The sequence below is a fragment of the Schistocerca gregaria genome, chromosome 5 (assembly GCF_023897955.1).
Source record: "Schistocerca gregaria isolate iqSchGreg1 chromosome 5, iqSchGreg1.2, whole genome shotgun sequence".
NCBI classification, from domain to species: domain Eukaryota; kingdom Metazoa; phylum Arthropoda; class Insecta; order Orthoptera; family Acrididae; genus Schistocerca; species Schistocerca gregaria.
In genome coordinates, this window is record NC_064924.1 from 558,697,020 (window position 1) to 558,719,241 (window position 22,222).

General features: G+C 42.4%; 1 pseudogene; it reads right to left on the bottom strand.

Moving 5' to 3' along the window:
• Positions 1–1,702: 1,702 nt before the first annotated feature.
• On the bottom strand, positions 1,703–1,820 carry LOC126274552 (5S ribosomal RNA; annotated as a pseudogene).
• Positions 1,821–22,222: the final 20,402 nt, after the last annotated feature.

The following is a 22,222-nucleotide window of genomic DNA, read 5'->3' on the forward strand; positions in this document are numbered from 1 at the left end:
AGTCTCAAGTCGGTATTCCCGGTGAAGGTCCGCGATGCGTGTGTATCGTGGAGCATCGCTTGTGATTTTGAGTACTTTGTTTTGTATGATCGGGGACGGCGGAAGCATGTGGGCGCAGCGTATCCCCAGACAGGGGCTGCGTACGTCATGAGGGGTGGAATAAATGTCATGTACATGAACCTCGACACCCTTCTGTTCAGTATGCTACGCCTGTCGAGCATAGGGTAGGGCTGTTTGAGTCCCGCGCTTGCTCGGTTGGTCATGTGTTGTATGTGGTCCCCCCAGAGTAATTTCCGGTCCAGCCAGACACCGAGGTATTTGACTTTCTCGCGGAAACGTATTGGGCGTGCATGTAGAGTTATTGGTCTGCAGTATCTGTGTTTGCGCAGTTGCTTCGGCCTTCTAGTGAACAGAACGGCTTCGCACTTGTCGACGTTTACTCTAACACGCCATTTCTCCAACCAAGGCTCAGCCATTCTGAGTGCGGTCTGTAAGCGTGACGTAATGTTTGATGGTTTCCAATCTTGCGGGAGGATGGCTGTGTCATCCGAGTTGATTGCCATCGTTGTGTTGTGTGTGGTTGGGAGATTGTTTATGTAGAAGTTAAACAGTAGGGACCCTAGGATGCTTCCCTGGGGTACTCCCGCGTGTATACCGTGTCGTGTTGATTGTTTTCCGTACACGTCAGTGTTGAAACTCCTGTCTGTGAGGTATGAGTGTATGAGACGCACCTGCCCGTCGGGGAATCCCGCGTCGCTGAGTTTTCGAATGAGGCCGTTGTGCCATAGACGGTCAAAAGCCTTTTCGATGTCCAGGAAACCGTCCCTGTTGCTTTGTTTGTGTTGAAGCATGTGTTATATGTTCAGCGACCAGTAAGAGTCGTGTGTTGTGGAGTGGTGATTCCTGAAGCCGAATTGCTCTGATCTCAGGATTTCATTTGTTACGCAGTGCCTAGTGATGCATTTGAGAATCACCTTCTCCACAATCTTGCTGAACTAGCTCAGAAGGCAGATGGGTCGGTAATTTTGTGGGAGGCTGTGGTCTCTCCCCGGCTTCGTGAACATCAGGACCTTGGCCGTCTTCCAAAAGGCGGGGAAGTGATGGTGTTTTAGTATTGACATTTGTTATGTGTGTTAGGTATCCAGTGGTTTTATCCGTGAACTCCTGTAGGACACGGTCTGGAATGCCATCACGTCCAGGGGCTTTCCTAGAAGCGAAATGCATTATAGCCCAGGAGACTTCTGCTGTACTGGCATGTCGAATGTCGTCGCGCGATGGTTGGGCTAGAATGCATGTAACCTCTTGGTCAGTAGCAAGTGTGAACACTGGATCTGATGGTACCAGGTTCGGTGTGAATGACGCTGCGAGTGTGCGGGCCATTAGTTCTGCTTTCTCTTCCGTGGAGTATGCAGGTCCGTCAGGCCCTTGTAGTGTTAGGGTGTACATTTTCTCTGTGGTGAAGTGTCGGGATAGTTGCCACACGCCAGGTCGCGTGGTGTCCAACCCTTCGAGTTTTTGGTCCCACTGTTGTGTTCTGTGTCCAACCACCGTGTCATCATCTGCTGAGGATGCGGATAGGAGTGGCGTGTGGTCAGCACACCGCTCTCCCGGTCGTTACGATGGTTTTCTGTGACCGGAGCCGCTACTATTCGGTCGAGTAGCTTGTCAGTTGAGATCATGAGGCTAAGTGCACCCCGAAAAACGGCAACAGCGCATGGCGGCCCGGATGGTCACCCATCCAAGTGCCGGCCACACCCGACAGCGCTTAATTTCGGTGATCTGACGGGAACCGGTGTATCCACTGCGGCAAGGCCGCTGCCCATTTGTGTGACCTTGTTACTAATTTGTTGGAGCGTTGTAGGACCTTCGTTCTGCTACTCTGTTACCGGACTCTGGGGTATAGCTATGTAATAGTGGCAGGGAGTAATTGTCTTAGCGGTGTTCTGCACCAGGAGCCGTTTCTCGAATTCACAAACTCGGCCTGCCGTAATAGCCGTGGCGGCTCGGTCACCCCAGCAGTAGTGACGCGGCCTTTAAAAAACTGGCCACAAGACTTTCCAAAGGTTCAGCCATCGCTGAACTCGATAGGCGAACTGAGCAACAATGCTAAACTAGTAAGTGCCAGGACACAAGCCCGACTGTTCCACTGGAAACTTGGGAGTTGAATTGCCACCTAACACAGAGTGTTTGACGGACAATGCTAACAGGAATCCCTGAAACGTTACTATATTAGTGGTGACCCCATCTTATTATGTGATTTCTTGGCTACGCCTTGTGGAGTCCTCAAGCAAGGTGACGCAGGCGCCAAGTCACTGACATCTAGATGTAGATTTTTCATGTGTCTATTAGTAGTACATCTAGAGCAACTCTAGTGCAGTTTGACCTATGACCGTCAGGTAGCCTATATGCAGGGACAAGGGACTCGCCTACAAGCAGGCACAAACAACGATGTCACAAGCCACACCCCTTATATCTAGCATGAGGCAAGCCACACCTCCCTTATCTATCACATGATATGCCACGCCACATCACATCCCATCCCATCTCCTCCCCTACTCACCCCTCCCCTCCCCTCCCCTCCCCTCCCCTCTTCTCCCCTTCCCTCCCCGCCCCCAACAAAAATCCTAGAGGGCAGAACTAATACATTCGTGCTCGTGAGCAGTTAAAACAAATTTTAAATTTCAAGAAAATGGAACTAGCCCAGTAATGGTTTGTAATCCTTCTCTTCCCCTCTCCTCATCCTTCGCCTCCACCACTTCTCTCCTCCAACCACACTCCAGTTCTTTACACTCCACTAAAATAAAACAACCAATCACGTTTTCGTTCCCCGGTCACCCATCGTGGCTGTGCTCTAAAAGTATGCAAACGATCTGAATTTTTGAACCATGCTCAAAAGTATCTGAGCAACCTCAATCATTTGTTAAAAACTACTTCTACAGTATTTCGACATCTAAAATCATCAGCATATCAGCATAACACCCTCACATGCACCATGAACACACACACACACACACACACACACACACACACACACACACACACACCGACACACACACCGACACACATGGACGCGCATGTACACACGCACGCATAAAAAATACGCGACCTCCATCTGAACGGCATAAAATTGTGCCAGGCTAAAGAAATATTGTCAGATTTTTTTTTTAATCTTCACTATAAAAAATTGTCATGGACTGACTCATTAGTCACTTCTGTAAATAGTTCTACAATGTTACAAGTGATGTTCCATAACCTGTTTATGGCAGGAGAAGATACTATATTACTATAAAATATAATCAGAGTTATTAACAGTCTAATACTGGCTATTATTCACATTTAAAAGAGAGGTAGTGGAAGTTAAGCACAAATGAACTATCAAGGAGAGCAGCAATACTTACCTATCAGAGCTATAGTTGCCAGGCCTCTTTAAAACTATTTCCTATCATCAACTACTAAATAACACCAACATCTAAAAATACTGTGTAATGTAAGAAAACTACACACGCCGTACTCAAACACCGTTTAAGAAAAAAAGGTAGAAGGTGTTTTTACTGCGCTATATCATTCAAACTGCAATCCACAAGGACAATGTCTATTTTGTCTTGATACATAATGATCAAAGATGGTGATAGAGATGAAACATCACCAAAGACAATACTGCAAGAAGGCAGAGTCAACGTTTCGAAAATAAAATGATTTGTAAGAAATAAACTGATTTATCAGAGTACACGCAGTTTGCACACAAGTATAACTGCACGTCTCGAAATTTCGAATTTGGTAACAAAACAAAATTGTATTACTTGTAAGATTTCGAGCGCAAAACGTACTTTGCAATCGGAATAGTACTACAAATTAAGCACTTCCACATCTAAATTGTGTGTATAAAATATTAAATTTCAACAGCTCACTAGTCACTGCGGAAATATGTTAGTGGATGGCCATAGTTTCTAGTTCGAGCAAAAACAACACGCATTATCACTTCGACTGATCTAATTTCCAACCTGAAGTTCGAGAATTAGCAAGGCAACAAGTTTTATTCCTACATCTGTACCTCATCCGATATTAAAGACAATAAAGCATTTAGGATATCAACTTCAGTTTGCAGCTGGGAAATTATCATCTTCTACTACTGTTACACAAGGGAAACTAATGGGGAAAACTCTATTTCTTCCATTCATATTCATCCTGTAATATATTGTAATATTGTTGCCTCATTAATTTAAGTGTTAAAGAGAGAGACAGAAAGATGAAACCGTTTTTTTTTTTTTTTTTTTTTTTTTTGAGACGTCACTATATGACCACAGAGTATTACCTGCAAGATACATTCTCAATTATCTGTTGGATTTTTTCCAATCTCTGTCTTCTTATCACAACACATATCATTTAAAGCAGATACCCCTACCGAACATGACATTTCGGCATTAGAGATAAGATTACGTCCCAGAAATTAACATTGTACCATTCCTGTAACTTGCATTCTGTGTTAAATAATAATGCTGTTTGGATTATTTCCTCTTTATTTCGGCAGCATAGTGCAAAACCCTGCATTTCTGTAGAATTGAAGTACGTTTTCTATAATTTTTTGGCTCTAAATTAGTTGGAAGTAGTCATATCGGTGAGCGATGATCACGTGCCATAAGCCTGTTATCGTTTTCTCATTTCAACATATCCAAGTCGCACCTGCAGCCGATGTTCTAAACGAAATCCGTTTGTGATTATTGTTACTCTGCAAGACTATCTCTTTGCATTATTGATTAGCGACAACACGGTTTCTCATCACCAAACTCGCTGCTTTCCGGCGACGACTGCTTGGCCTGAAGCAAATTCTTGCACGAGAATGAAAGTAAACTCATATGAGTAAAAATAATTTTACGCCATAAGAAAAGCCTACCAAAGCTAATACTTTCTAGCCAGTTTTATGATTACATCTTTTCTTTTCTTATTGGCAATGCAAAGTACCCTTCCTTCGAGAGCATTTTACTTTCATGAACAAATTTAAAATAACAAAACCCATACAGGGGAATAAAGGTGACACATTGCACTCTACAGTTTCTACCCTCCACAGTTCCATTTAGTACCATAGAAGTAAGTCCTTGATGTCTTAACACAAGTCCTATCATCCGGTCCCTCCTTCTTGTCAGTATTTTCCACATGTTCCTTTCTTCACCGATTCTGTGAGGAGCTTCCTCATCCCTCACGTTATCAGACCAGCCAATTTTCAAGATTTTTCTGTAGCACCACATCTCGAACGCTTCGATTCTGCTTTGTTATGGCTGTGCCACTGTCCATGATTCATTGTCATACCACCGTTCTTTCTCAGAAATTCGTTCCTGAAATTAAGGCCTATGTTTGATACTAATAGAATCCTTTTGGCCAGGAATTGCCTGTTTGCAAATGCTAGTCTGCTTTTTGCATAGAGGTATAAACCAAAGAGATGATGTCAGATTCTGGTGGATATCAGATACTGGAGGATGTCAGCTAATGGATCACAAAACTGTATTGTATCACACTTAAATTTTCTGCTGACCATGATTCTCCACAATGAATCTCCAATGAGCATCGTTCTTTATTAACCATCATTCTTCACTGACGATCGCCATTAAATTTCATTTCACTTGTGTGCAAACAACATCAAAAAATTACGTACCTTGTCTGTCATTTTCCACTGACCATCATTCTCAACCCAGCAATATGCAGGGGAAACTGGTGATCAGATATTTCCACTACTAATGGGATGGCTAGAGGACAAATGTAAGGATTTAGAGGCTAATCTCACTAGGGGTAAGACAGATACTGGCTGGAAGGAGTATATAGAGGGTCTATACAAGAGCGATGTACTTGAGGACAATATTATGGAAATGGAAGAGGATGTAGGTGAAGATGAAATGGGAGATATGACACTGCGAGAAGAGTTTGACAGAGCACTGAAAGACCTGAGTCGAAACAAGGCCCCGGGAGTAGACAACATTCCATTAGAACTACTGACAGCCTTGGGAGAGCCAGTCCTGACAAAACTCTACCATCTGGTGAACAAGATGTATGAGGCAGGCAAAATACCCTCAGATTTCAAGAAGAACATAATAATTCCAATCGCAAAGAAAGCAGGTGTTGACAGATGTGAAAATTACCGAACTATCAGTTTACTAAGTCACGGGTGCAAAATACTAACGCGAATTCCTTACAAACGAGTGGAAAAAGTGGTAGAAGCCGACCTCGGGGAAGATCAGTTTGGATTCCGTAGAAATGTTGGAACACGTGAAGCAATACTGACCTTACGACTTATCTTAGAAGAAAGATCACGGAAAAGCAAACGTACGTTTCTAGCATTTGTAGACTTAGAGAAAGCTTTTGACAATGTTGACTGGAATACTCTCTTTCAAATTCTAAAGGTGGCAGGGGTAAAATACAGGGAGCGAAAGACTATTTACAATTCGTACAGAAACCAGATGGCAGTTATAAAAGTCGAGGGGCATGAAAACGAAGCAGTGGTTGGGAAGGGATTGAGACAGGGTTGTAGCCTGTCCACGATGTTATTCAATCTGTATATTGAGCAAGCAGTAAAGGAAACAAAAGAAAAATTCGGAGTAGGTATTAAAATCCAGGGAGAAGAAATAAAAACTTTGAGGTTAGCCGATGACACTGTAATTCTGTCAGAGATAGCAAAGGACTTGGAAGAGAAGTTGAACGGAATGGACAGTGTCTTGAAAGAAGGATATAAGATGAACATCAACAAAAGCAAAACGAGGGTAATGGAATGTAGTCGAATTAAGTCGGGTGATGCTGAGGGAATTAGATTAGGAAATGAGACACGTAAAGTAGTAAATAAGCTTCACTATTTGGGGAGAAAAATAAATGATGATGGTCGAAGTGGAGAGGATATAAAATGTAGACTGGCAATGGCAAGGAAAGCATTTCTGAAGAAGAGAAATTTGTTAATATCGAGTATAGATTTAAATGTCAGGAAGTCGTTTCTGAAAGTATTTGTATGGAGTGTAGCCATGTATGGAAGTGAAACATGGATGATAAATAGTCTAGACAAGAACAAAATAGAAACTTTCGAAATGTGGTGCTACAGAAGAATGCCGGAGATTAGATGGGTAGATCACATAACAAATGGGGAGGTATTGAACAGAATTGGAGAGAAGAGAAACTTACGGCGCAATTTGACTGGAAGAAGGGATCGGCTGGTAGGGCATACTCTGAGGCTGAAGGTATCACCAACTTAGTATTGGAGGGCAGCGTAGAGGGTAAAAATCGTAGAGGGAGACCAAGAGATGAATAAACTAAGCAGATTCAGATTCAGAAGGATGTAGTTTGCAGTAAGTACTGGGAGATGAAGAAGCTTGCACAGGATAGAGTAGCATGGAGTGCTGCATCAAACCAGTCTCAGGGCTGAAGACCACAACAACAAACAAATGGTGCAACTGACAGATTTTAACAGTCACTCGATCATTCGACTGTTTTTTCGTTAGCTGGTTCTTGCAGCCGAACGAAACAATTTGTCTCTGTGGCACATCAGGTAAATGTATTTTTTTCACTCACCATCCACGTTTGAGTAGTTCCACACATACTGCACTTGTTAACAACAAGAGTCAGAACCAAACTTTGGAAACAGAAAGGACCTTCAAAAGTAATATTTCCACATATAAACTGTCTACACATCTTATTAAAGTGCGTGCAGCTCACTTAATTGGCACTAATGAAGTAAATTATAGGTTAGACGACCATAATTCGATCTCAGTACCACATATTTAAATCTTCTAAACAAATAAAAACTGGTTGCAAAACACATATTAACAAAATTAACAATATTATTTCCAGATCATGAACTCATCTGACATCAAAGCCAGTCAGACATTTTAGTGACCCCATGGTAAGATATTTATTTCATATTGGTGTTCAAATCGTTGTCATCTTCTTCTGTTACACAGTGGAAACTTAAAGTGAAAACTGTATTCCGTTCATGTCATCTGTAATATATCATAATGTTGCTGCCTCATTAAAATAAGAAATGCAGAGAGAGAGAGAGAGAGAGAGAGAGAGAGAGAGATTTTGCAGAGGTGTATAAATCAAAGAGACTTGGTAGTTACTGGAGGATAATGTATTTCTTTTATTCTTCTGTAATATATTATGTTTTTGCCTGGACGTTTACTGTCGTGTATAAATCAGAGATATGATGTCAGGTAGAGGATAGCGTTCCTTTCAATCTCTCTATAATGCGTTATACTGTTGTCCCCTGAAAGTTATATATGGTATATAAAGCAGAGAGATGATGTCAGCTACTGGTACTGGGGAAAACTTTATTTCTTTCATTACCTTCGTAATATGCTGTAATGTTGCTGCCTGAAAATTTACAGAAGTTTATAGATCAGCGAGATAATCTCAGATACTGGGGAAAGCTGTATACCTTTTCGTTCCCCGTGTCATATAATATAACGTTGTTGCCTCACTGTAGCAAGCACAAGAGAGAAGGAGAGAGAGAGGGAAGGAGTGAGAGGAGGGGGGGGGGGGGGGGAGAGAGAGAAAAGGGGGGTTATTCATCATCATCGTCACGGTTGTTACCTTTTCAGGCATGCACTATGACATCGATCATCAAAATGTTTGGCGTCAATGCCTTCAGTGCAGTAGGACCCGAATTAGATTCCTGGTACCTCCTCAAATTTTTCTATGGAAAGGAGATCTGGAACAGAATTTCCATTCAGCCTCGTTAAGCCAAATAAGAACAATGTAAGCGAAGATATTTGCCTTATTTATTGTGTCGTGCAGCCAAAGCTAGTTGGTGTTGGCTAGAATTAGGAACAACGTTCTGTTTCGATTGAATTATATGCTGCACAGATTTCTGAACTTACGCAAATAATATGCATTGCCTTCGATCATTAATGTTCAATCTGTTAATGGACAACTGATTTGTACCCATTTCGATTGAAATATGTGCCCGTACTCGGTATCGAGGGCATACATTTTTCATCAGAGACTAACAAATTCTATAATAGGTTCACCACTCGTTTCGTCTTCCATTAATACAAAAAAATGGCTCTGATCACTATGGGACTTAACATCTCAGGTCATCAGTCCCCTAGAACTTAGAACTCACGAAAGGACATCACACACATCCATGCTCGAGGCAGGATTCGCACCTGCGGCCGTAGCGGTCGCGCGGTTCCAGACTGAAGCACCTAGAACCGCTCGGCCACACCGGCCGGCTCATTAATACAACTTCTTTTTACTCACCATCAGAATATAATGTCCGTTAGTTACAGGGAACGTGAATTACCGAACCACTTGTGGACATCACTCTAAAATCCTCGTAAATATATTAAATTTTTGATGTGATGAATTAAGCTATTCTGCATAACATAGTTTTACATAGCTTTCTGGAAACCTTTTCAGTATACATCCATGGTGAAAGTCTACAAGAAAATGTCAACAACTGATGGATGTCAGCTAAATATGGTGTCAGCTACCGGGCATTGCTTTCATTCCCTCTGTAATATGTTATAATGGTATTGCCTCACTAAAGTAAGCAGTATGGGTAAAGAAGAAATTTACAAACGATAATGATGTGGCCTCACAAATGTGAGAAGAAATTTAATGATGACGCAGTACAGTAGATGAGGCAGATGTGGAAATATCTGACCACCATTAACATTACACTTCGTACCAGTGGGTGGAGGAGACAGTGGTCAAATAAATTACGGTGTTGGGATGATACTCAGTGTAAAAGGTGGAGAATGGTGGTCATTGGGAGATGATCGCCAGTAGAGAATAATGGTTAGTAGAGAATGGTGGTTAGCAGACAATAACAGTCAACGTACACATTTATTTGATGTTGCGTGCACACGTGTGAGATGAAATTTAGTGATGAGGCAGTACAGTAGATGAGGCAGATGTGAAAAATAATGACGGGAACAATCGAATGACAACAATCAATTCTATGACCTATTGGAAAACAGTTTATTCATTCAGTTACAGTTTTATCTATCGGTTGAATTAACCACTCATTCCTTTCAAGCACTTTATAGTAGCAACAGAATGAAGACAGTATCGGCAGCCAGTTGTGTATTTAATCACTCATGCTCATAAATTAAGGATAATTGCAGAACGTGGTGCCACACAACGTGGCACTACACAAAACTGGCACTAATAATATAGATACACAGGGAACACACACGACGCAGATCTATAAGTCCACGGTATTGGTGATAAGTTGTGAAAACCGTCCCGAAACACATGTGCTTCAAAACGCCACTGTTTCCTGCTCTTGTACCCCGACATCACTAGGGGATATGATTACCATGCACACGTTGACAGGCCGCACAACGGGTTGGCATACTCTGCATCAGATGGTCGAGCAGCTGCTGGGATATAGCCTCCCATTCTTGCATCAGTGCCTGGCGGAGCTCCTGAAGTGTTGTAGGGGTTTTAAGACGTGCAGCGATACGTCGACTGAGAGCAATCAAGACGTGCTCGATGGGATTTGGGTCTGGAGAACAGGCAGGCCACTCCATTCACCTGATATCTTCTGTTTCAAGGTACTCCTCCATGATGGCAGTTCGGTGGGGCCGTCCGTTATCCTCCATAAGGAGGAAGGTGGGATCCACTGCAACCCTGTCATCCTGGCGGACATTCTGGTGCAAAATGACGTCCCGACACACCTGACCTGTTACGTTCCTCTGTCAAAGACATGCAGAGGTGTATGTGCACCAACTACATTCCCACCCCATACCATCAAACCACGAACTTCATACAGGTCCTTTCAAGGACATTAAGGGTTTGGTATCTGGTTCCTGGTTCATGCCAGATGAAAACCAGGCGAGAATCACTGTTCAGACTATATCTAGACTCGTCCGTGAACATAGCCTGCGACCCTTTTCCAATGAGTACTGTGTTCTTGATACCAGGCTTTATGGGCTCTCCTGTGACCAGGGGTCAGTGGAATGCACCTCACAGGTCTCCGGGCGAATAAACCATGAATGTTCAATTGTCTATAGACTGTGTGTATGCAGACAACTGTTCCAGTGGCTGCAGTAAGGTCCCGAGAAAGGCTACCTGCAGTACTCCGTGGCCATCTGCGGGCACTAATGGTGAGAAATCGGTCTTCTTGTGGTGTTGTACACTGTGGACGTCCCGTACTGTAGCGCCTGGACACGTTTCAGATCTGCTGGAATCGTTGCCATAACCTTGAGACCACACTTTGTGGCACACGGAGGGCCTGTGCTACGACCAGCTGTGTTGGGCTCTGAGCACTATGGGACTTAACATCTGAGGTCATCAGTCCCCTAGAACTTTGAACTAATTAAACCTAACTAAGGACATCACAGCCATCCATGCCCGAGGCTGGATTCGAACCTGCGACCGTAGTGGTCTCGCAGTTTCAGACTGAAGCGCCTAGAACCGCTCGGCCACAGCGGCTGGCTGCTGTGTCTGACCAGACTCCAGACGCCCTAGTATTCTACCCCTCAAACGTCTTCAATATGTGTTCTTTGAGCCATTTTCAACACACCGTCACCATTAGCACATCTGAAAACGTCTGCACATTTACTCGCTGCACCATACTCTGACGTGCACCAACACAACTCTGCGTATGTGGACTGCTGCCAGCGCCACCGTGCGACGACCGCAGGTCAAATGCACCGCATGGTCATACCCCGAGGTGATTTAAACCCGCAAACCGCCCACAGTGTATCAGCATTATCCTTAATTTATTAGCATGAGTGTATATTGGTTGGATTATTCTTCATTCATTTCTTTCTAGTGGAAGAAGTGTGTGGGAGGACCCATATGGAAAGAGTCAGCGCAGTCTGATGTAGTTGTGCATATTGAATGAATTATTTATTCTTTATTTTCAATTGAAACAATCCTGGAGTTTTTCTGTGGGTTGAACTATGTATTAGTTGTTTGAGCTGAAACCATTCTTTAGTGTTTCAGTTCACTCAGCTATAAATTCATACTTCCAAGTGAAACCAGTCTGTAGTAGTTTCGTTAGATGAACTGAACCAGTGGTGTACAGATGGGGTACACAAACCACCATAGGTTAGGCCTACCACGATGGGTACTTAAAGATATTTCAGGAGGTACATCAAAGTTAAAATAAATATTATACATGTTCATTTTAATATGTGCGGTTCTATGCCTCACAATCAGATTGAAATTTCAACATCCTCCACCTATTTAGACGTCATTGTAACACTTATAGAACAAAATAACTTGGAAATATGTAATTTGAGGATGCACTGTTATTTCTCACCAAGAGTAGACCTAAATAATAACATTCTTGTAGCATACATTATGTGCCTGCTTAGGGTCGTATTTTCCCTAACGTGTATATTTTGCCTGGTCAGGCTAGTAGCGATCTTTTAGGCCAAACTTGTCTTCTGTAAATATTTAGGCATGAAAAAAGAATAAGGTTCACAATCATGTTTCAGTCAGCAGTTTGATGAGTGTGTGTATTTGCACATGCACACATGCTCCTCTGTGTGTTTGCGTGTGTGTAAAATAACAATGTGATACTTGATGTGAACATCGCCATTGGTTTGCTGCTGACATGTCTTTGTGGACATGTTTTAACATTTTGGCTCTTACAAGCATCATACAACAATCTGTAAGTGTGAAATAATTTGTTTGAGGCCCCACTGAGCCTAACACCAAATGTGCTATGCAGATCGAATGTTATAATCAAGTAGGAACATAACAAACAGTCTTGTATCAGTTTGAATATGACTGACAATCAAGCTAGATTTCAGCTGTGGTATAGCCACCATCAGTGCTTGGCACGACATTTACTGAAATGCATGTCTCATCAAAATTGGTGCGCTGCATGTTGACGGCAAGTCTAAACCTAAAATTCTTATATGACCATAAAATTGTTATATATAAGAGATGTAAAAATCCTGCATGGTTGAGCTTGTGATATAATTTAAAAAATAAGGATTTTAGGGTCAGGCTTGGAGTCATAATCCAGCATATCAGTTTTAATGGGGCACACATTCCAAAAACTCTCACACTAAATACTGATGATGACTATGCTATAGGTGAAATGTAGCTAGATCTGCAATAAAATAAAGAATGATATTCAACTATTTGCATTGTTCATTCCTCATTATAATTATTTCGCAATCATTGAGCACTGCGATAATGGAATCAAAACTGATGAAATTCGAAGTATGAACGCTGCCTTCTGTTTGTGACAGGCAACAGGTGTGTGAAGCAGCAGATGATTTTTTCTTCCATTTTGAACTTTTGTGGGATGGTATCTGAAGCAACACCTTCATATTTGTAATTCGTAAATTACCACAATGATTGTCTTACAGATTCTGATGAAATTAACAGATGTGACTTGCGATTTTTCGTAATGTGGAATGAAAACATAGCGAGAAATATTTCCTTTAATCTGGCCCTAGTTTTGATAGTTGAGTCAAATCATTCAGATACTTTTGAGCTTGGTGAAAAAATTCTGAATGTTTGTATAGTTTTGAGCACGTTCTAGATTGCTGTCCTTTGGGGCTCCACTGTCATTGGCTGTTTCATTTTAGTGAATCGTAAAGTACAGGGATTTGATCTGAACAGTTGGTAGACAGCGGGAGTCTGGGCTACAGACCACAACTACTCGGCTTTTTGCCATCTTGTGTTTTGATTGGCTGAAGAGAAGAGGATGGGGAGAGGAGGGACACGGTGTCTCGTATGACATATGAGAGAGGCACAGCTTGCCATGTAACAGATAAGAGAGACATGACTTCTGATGCCATGGGTTTGCTCCTGCATGTGGGCCAGCTCCTGTGTGTACGGAGACCAATTAGCAAAGGTCAAACTTCAGCAGTATCGATCTCTAGATATATTGCTTTCCTTAATCAATTGAGGCGAATTGAAATCTTGCATAACAGCACATCACGAAAATGTGATGCCGTCAGACTACAAAGAAATTTTCTTGAAATTTGTGGTAAGATCTTATGGGACCAAACTGCTCAGGTCATCAGTCCCTATGTCAGACTACAGTTAACTGATGCGTAGAACTACTTAATCTTGTCGAAATAGAAAATTTTGTCTACCGAGGTTGCGTAATAGCTAATGCATTGAAATCATAGTCGGCAGAACGTTGTTTCAAGGAAGTGTGATAAATGGACCACTGTGAGGCTGTTTTTAGGTGTTTCGGTCCCATACAGCGTGGTAACTTAGAAAATTGTTACGAAATGCGGGAGAGCTTAAATAGGACTGTACTTAGTGAAAACTTTAGCAGCTGAGGAGAAACGTGCACAAATGGCGTTTGGAATTTGCAAAAGTACCTGCTATAGTGAGAGCATGATCGGGTCTCACCCATTGAATTCAGTTATAATAGTCAACAACATTCGAGTATCTGTGAATATGCGTGTGAATAGATCTGAGACGATCACACAAATCTAGCCACGAAGAAGGAAAATGCTGGACAGAATTATCGGGAGAACCCTACGGACGTGGAATTCGTCAGAAAATTCTAGACAGTGACGATAACGCTGCTGATTATTGTTCGGTTCTCAATATCAGGGTCTCCATCACCCTTACAAAAAAGAAAGTTAAAAGAATTCCATAAAAGTTTGAGCATGAGTTAAACCGAACCCGTTCATTAAAACTCAAGATCACAGTCTCACATATACAGATACACGAAAGTCAATTCAGTAATCAATTCTAAAAAAGTCAATTGAAAGAGGAAATATGCAGTGAAATATGCGTAATAATACAACATAAATCGTGACTGGCTGGCCACCGGGCTAAAAAGGATGAGCCAGCAAGTTTGTAATAAACTGAAACCTCTCGTACTTGGGGACTCTGTAACACCTGATGTGAATAAAAGAAAAATCCAGAACAGAACAATACTCAGAATTACTGTGTGCGTACATAAAACTACATTAGCAGAAACAACCACAAGTAAATATGATAGCAACAATTCAGACGATAAGTGAGCCAGAACCCATGCAACCAATACGAAAAAAATTCACTGTACCGTAACGGTTGCTAGAGACTGCTATTCCAGTTTTTTACTTCGCCTGCGAACTATCGACTGACACACAGCGCCGAGGGTAAACGACTGCGTATGTCTGTTTTGCGTCGTGTGCTCGCGCTTGCGATTAACTTGGCGGTTAACTGACCGTTCCGGCACACTGTGTCAAAGACCAACAACCATTGCCTGAAGTGTTACGTCTGTGTCTCTCCGCCCCCTCGTGACGTTTGACTTGTCCCTCAAGAGATGATAACTTTGTCTCTTACATTAAGGGATGAATGGTGGAAGTGATTGCAGACCAGTAATACTCTGGTTAGCCATGACTGAAAGTTTCTGCTGGCAGAAACGCCGTGATGGGTACGGTGTCAAAACAGGAACCGTTTCCTTACATCTACATTCAATTCATGACATAAATGGAAGTGCACCGAAGAAAGCATGATGCGGTAAATTATCACCTTCTCTAAAATTCTGCCAGTTATCAACAATTTTTTGTCTTCCATTTGGCGTCTTTTTTCCGGATAGAATTGTTGCTTCGGGTCAATCAAGAGATGTGCTCTCGGTTTGGTGAGATTTCAAATTCATTTCCTTAGTGTGCTGTAAAGATGCTGTTATATGGGTTCAGCAAGCACACTTTGTCTTACAGTCGAGTCGTTTATCATTCCTTGCTTAACTTTCTCATAAGAATTGTCTGTCTTTTATTGAAGACAAATAATCTGTAGCTTTTGCCAAGTTATAGCTGATAATTTCACCACTTAGATTTGGGTGACCACCTGTTTTGAAAATCATTAATCTTACTGCCCTGTACAGTTTCTTTATGTAAGCCGATAATATTCTACTAAGTGAACCCGTTCAGAAAATAAATCATTATTATAGTTTTAGGGACTTTTTCTGCCTTGGTGGTCGAACTCAGGTGTGGCAAATGTGTTCAGTAGTACTTCCATGCCGTTCTTCAAAAGTGCTGAGTTTTATATTCTTTCCCTCTCTTTTATAACTATCCGCGTCCAGTTGGCTTACGTCGGGGTTTAGCTCTGAACTAAGGGCTGGACTTTAACCTTAAGCGAGATACTGGGATGGGGGCCCTCAACTCCGATGCGGCGCGTCCCAGTGTCTGATGGGGAATGCTTCTCTGAATATACAGGAAACGTGTAGCTCAAAATGGTTCAAATGGCTCTGAGCACTATGGGACTTAACATCTGTGGTCATCAGTCCCCTAGAACTTAGAACTACTTAAACCTAACTAACCTAAGGACATCACACACATCCATGCCCGAGGCAGGATTCGAACCTGCGACCGCAGCAGTCACGCGGTTTCGGACTGAGCGCCTAGAACCGCTAGACCACCGCGGCCGACGAAACATGTAGCTAAGGCTTGGCCAAATAAGAGCTGCGTATCAATTGAGCAAGAAAAGGCATCACTGAACGGCCTCGATGGCGGAAGAGGAACATTGCTAACAGCAAACAGGGAGTTAGAAATGGCTTTACGGCTAACAACCGTAGTTCTAACATCGCAGGGAGGTACTTGTATTCTCAAACGTACTGCGAAGTAACAGTAAGCGTGATGGAAACACTTTTACAAAGAACTAACCGACCATCCCTTTCTGTGACGTACACAGGCCTTCGGATTCTGGGCAGCTGCACCAGGGAAAAAAAAGTTAATACACTAGTCCAGTGGTTTCCAACAGGTGGTCCGCGGACCCCCAGGGGTCCGTGAGCTATGCTAGAGGGGTCCGTAAGATGTTATTAGAATTTTAAAAAAATCTTAAATATTTTTCGTATGATAACAGATTTTTCGTTTTGGCCGCTCAATATTTTTTAAATAATGAATATGTCAATGTTTTTTCTAAGTACCAAAAATAGAAAACGTATAAAAAGATTCTTCATTTGGATTTTTTGGGCACTTGAAACTGTGATTTGACAAGGTTCCAATCATGCTCGATGAGGGGGTCCTCGAGAAATTTTTTTTGGGAACCCCTGCACTAGTTAATGTGACCAGGTCTAATTTACGAGCAAAAAAGCGTCACTTTGCAACAGTCAACACACAAACTCTATTTAAATCTGGGAAATTGTAACGACCTCCAGGAGAGATGGAAGAACAGAACATTCTGTTACTTGCGTTACGGAAGACAAGATTCAGAGATTCTAACACCTTTACTTAGAGGTATTTGGGTAAATATGGGCATATGATCGGAGCAAATCTACAGCTTTCGGCACAGTGTTCTGTGTTCACAAACAAATAATTGAGTCCATAACAGACTTCACCTCCCATTCTGATAGTTTCTCTTCTCTAATATTCAAACATGCAAACAAAAGGTAGAACTTATGCAAAGCCCATGCACCCATAAGTGAAGACAGCAGAAGAAACCCTGAAAAGGTAAACGCGTTCTGGTACCATATGGAGAACGAAATAAAAAGTACCCCAATTGTCAAAATTCTAATGTGCGGTTTCAGTGGACAAGTTGGGATTGAACGGCGACTTTAGAATATTGCTGGCAACAACGCCGCCCACAATTGAACAAAAATGACAGAAAAGTTGCTGACTCGTGAGACACCTTTGACCTTCAATTTATGTCTCAGGAAAAAGAAAAACTTCCTCGAGAAGATCTTTCTGAATCCACGTAAAAGTTGAACTTCTTCCATTAAATAAGAAAAAAATCTGCCTCAGAATAAAGTTATAATGATCAACCACGAGCTAAAGCGAAACACAGCTAATTTTCAAGAGTTGTTACAGCAAAGAAAAACTCAAACCTTGCAGGATATCCGAAAAGAATATGGCAGATACTGCAATCTTAGAAAGGAGGCGTAAACACTCACGGTGGATTGAAGACGTGTTAAAGCTGTCGACCAAAGAGTGACGGCCTATAAAACACGGTACTGTGACAAAGCAAAATCTTAGAGTACAAAGAAGTGCGAAAACACACTCCAAAAAGCCTCCGTGAAGCCAAAAATCCCAAAATCATGAAAGAAATCGAAAGCATTCAGTCAGAATTCAAAAGAAAATAGCAGGTACTTTTACAGGACCTTCACACACCATGTAAATGGCTATTAACTACCTAGTTTGAGCTTCAACAGAAACGATCGAAATATGGCAGTAGATAATAAAGAAAACTGTGAGATCCTAGACAAGTAGTTCGTGACACTCCTTCGGTCTGCAGAGCCCTGCAAAAATGACCAACAGTCATTCTAGAATAAAGAAACAAAAATTCGGCTCCTTCTACTTCTGACTAACTTCGAAAGATTATCGCGGAACTGCAGAATAGCAAAGCCTCTGGGAAATTCCGAATCACAAAGGAAATGTTTCAAGGGAGAGAACAAATCACCATTAAAGCCTTAAGTCAAGAGAAGGAACAGATCTGGGAAACTGGAGTAATACCTGGTGAATGAAAAGCAGAGTGGAGTCAACTTTCATAGAAAAAGGGTGACAGAACTGATGCCAAAAATCATCGTGGCATTTCTATAGTATCTCACTCGTATAAGGCCCTTTCCAAAGCACTGCACGATAGACTGGTCGAGCACGAAGATAAACAACTTGGCCAACATCAAGATGGACACAGATAAGAGAGTCATTTGTCGAGTAGATTTGCAGCCTGAAAGCGACATTGGAAAATTACGTCTCTAACAACCTGGCAATGGTCTTCGGTCGACCGGAAAGTATTGTTTACATCTTAATAGAATTTGGAGTGGATATAAAAGAATGGAAATCATCAAGCAAACTCTAATATTGACACATTCACAAGTAAATTCACGGGAGAGTTCTTCAATGAGTTTTTAATTAAAACCGGAGTCCGACAGGTTACTGGACTGTCCCCAGTATTCTTCAATTGCGCATCAGAGAACGTTATCCGAGAATAGAAAAGGAATTGAACACAAAAGAGCTACTGAACAAAGTTCACATTGTAGGATCAGAGAGCCTTGCCTTCATTTATGACCTGGTGATTCTGTTAAGAAACGCGAAAACATCTGTGTGAGAGGTAAACATGGTGAGCGAACAAGCATAAAAAGCTGTCCTAAAAATTTCTTTTGAGGAAACTAAGCACGCAACCAACATCCGAACAGCACCTCATTACCTAACAACAGAGAATGGTAAAACAGGAAAAGTGCACGGTTTCAAATACTTTTGGTGAGATAGTGCAGATGAAAACGAGCAAGTAAGGAGTCAACGACAGCATGCGAGAGAAGATGGTTGATGATTTCCGTAAGACGTGTGTCTTGTATAAGAGAAAAGCAATCTCAGGGAAAACTAAACTCGAGCACTATAACACAGTGATCAAAACGGAACATCTGTACGCAAGTGAATGCCTCAGAATGAGAGGAAAGGCTGAACTGAGAGGACCCAAGAAGTATGAGTGGAAGATCCATCGCAAGGTAATGGGTCCTAGGATAATAGGACTGTATAGATTTCGAGGAAGGGAAGAGTTATATGGGGATAGTGAACCTTTCATGGAATTAGTAAGTTCTATAGACATCTATACAGGGTATAAGCAACCTGAATAACCAAGCAGATTTTTTAATATATCTGAAAATGGTTCAAAGAAGTAAGGAAGGACTTCAAGAGCACTGAAGCGAATAGGGACATCTGTTACGCTGATCAATACTTTTAAGGGCTTTCACGATGAACAAAAGCAGAATACTGACTGGATAGAAAAAAAGGCAGAGGCTGGGGGGAGAATGCAAGGCTCTTGGCCTGCAGAAAAGCCCTTTTTTTGAATTGTGGGCAATCGCAGCGAAATGTCCACATTTTTAAACGAAGACAAAGAACACCGCTCTTGCTGTAAAAAGTTTTCTTTATTAAAACCAAAAAATTAGGCATATCCTCAGGTGATGCAAATTTTGTCTACAACATTATTTTACGCTGTCCCGAGCCTCTACCCGTCCTTCACGTCACTGACAAATTAAAACCCACTGGGAGAAACGCTACTAGCGGGTTTCTGAATTTCTGCATGCGCAGTGACCAGCTTACACGGAAAATTCAGAATTCCGAAGTCAGCACAATCTATAAATCATTGACGTCACAGACAAACTCGCGTCGTGGTTGGTAGTTGATTTACAGGCAGGCACGAAAGGCCCGAGCTCTTCGAGTAGTCGATTTTGACCAGGAAGTCGCTCGCGTAAGAAGGCGTTACAGACAGTCATATCCTGCACATCATTTGCAAATAAAGTCGGGATGAGGTAAATGATAGTTTCACTATAAGCACTCTTCCTCATACACCGTGAGGATGCTTGAGGAGACTTCCATGTTTTATCCTTACCTGAAATGACCGAAGTATTTACATTTATTTAGCACTCATACGTAAATATATTTCACTCTGGTAATGCTCCACAGCCGAGCGGAGTGGCCGCGCGGTTTGAGGCCCCATGTCACGGATTGCGTGGATTCTCCCGCCGGAGGTTCGAGTCCTAGCTCGCGCATGTGTGTGTGTGTTGTTCTTAGCATAAGATAGTTTAAGCTAGTTTAAGTAGTGTGTAAGTCTAGGAACCGATGACCTCAGCAATTTGGTCCCTTAGGAATTCACACACATTGAACATTGAATGCTCCACAACTGCTAAATGTGTAAGGAAATTGGGTATACATCCTAATACCTAATGTCCTTCTTTGCCCTCTGTTCTTTCCATCTCCCCCTCTACCGTCTCTATATCCAACTGCTACCAATCCCCCCCCCCCCCCCCCCCCGCCGCTTCTTTGTCCATCTGCTCTTCCCTCCTTCCTCCGCCTTGTTTATTGTTTATTGTTATTGCAAATTCGTATTCCGCATTGCTGTTTTAATCATAACACCATATTTTCGTGGCGCAATGACTGTTGCATCAGAAGCAGGCGCATAAGAAGGGAAGTTTATGCGGATGCACGGCAGAAATTTTATTGATCAGAACACACCTTTTTTTTATTTTCTGATGGAACCGACTGCGAGGAAGAGAACAAATTTTACATCGATGTGGATACAATTAAAAAAATCAACGAGGAAGAATATACACTGCCAAAAAAATCGGAAAATAAGAAAGATTTGTGCAACATAAACGAAAGTTGGTAGGCGTGTCTCTACATCTGAAAGATAATGTCTATTCAAATTTAGCATCAGAGTGGCACCACTGTAGGAATGAAAGCCGAGTTTCCTTTAAATACACGCTGTAACGGTCGTGAGCGTTAGTTACCTTTGAAACTGGACGTGGTGAGTTGATGACAGTAATGAATGCTTTTAAGACGATAAAAACACCATTATTAACATCTCACTGAGTTTGAGCGACGTCGTGTAATGGTGATACGTGAAGCTCGATGTTCCTTTTGGATATTTCAGGAAGATTTGTCAGGAATGTAGCCACTGTGCATGAATGCTGGCAGCGGTGGTCACGAGAATGTACGGTTGCAAGAAGACCGGGCTGCGGACGGCCACATGGCACTGCCGAGAGGGAAGACCACCGTGTTAGGCGTGTGGCTCTGCTACGTCGTACTCCATCCGCAGCAGGTATTTGGGCAACAGTTAGCACCACAGTGGCACAACGAACTGTTACATAACGCTTACTTCAAAGACAGCCCCGAGACAGACGCCCTACATCGTGCATTCCACTGATATCTACATACACTATGTGATCAAAAGTATCCGGACACTTGGCTGAAAATGAGTTTCAAGTTCGTGGCACCCTCAGTCGGTAGTGCTGGAATTTAATATGGTTTTGGTTGGCCCAACCTTAGCCTTGATGACACCTTCCTGTCTCGCATACATTCAATCAGGTGCTGGAAGGTTTCTTGGGGAATAGCAGTCCATTCTTCACGGTGTGCTACGCTGAGGTGTCGTATCGAGGTCGGTCGGTGAGACCTGGCATGAAGTCGGTCTTCTATAGGATTCAGGTCAGTACTATGTGCGGGCCAGTCCATTACAGGGATATTATTGTCGTGTAACAACTCCGCCACAGGGAACGCATTATGACCAGGTGCTCAATCGTGTTGAAAGATGCGATCACCATCCCTGAATTGCTCTTCAACAGTGGAAAGCAAGAAGGAGCTGAAAACATCAATGTAGGCCTGTGCTGTGATAGTGTCACGCAAAACAACAATGGATGCAAGCCCCCTCCATGGAAAACACGACCACACCGTAACACCACCGCCTCCGAATTTTACTGTTGACACTGCACACGTTGTCAGATGACGTTCACCGGGCACTCACCATTCCCACACCCTGCCATCGGATCGCCTCATTGTGTACCGTGATTCGTCACTCCGCACAACATTTTTCCACTGTTCAATCGTCCAATTTTTACGCT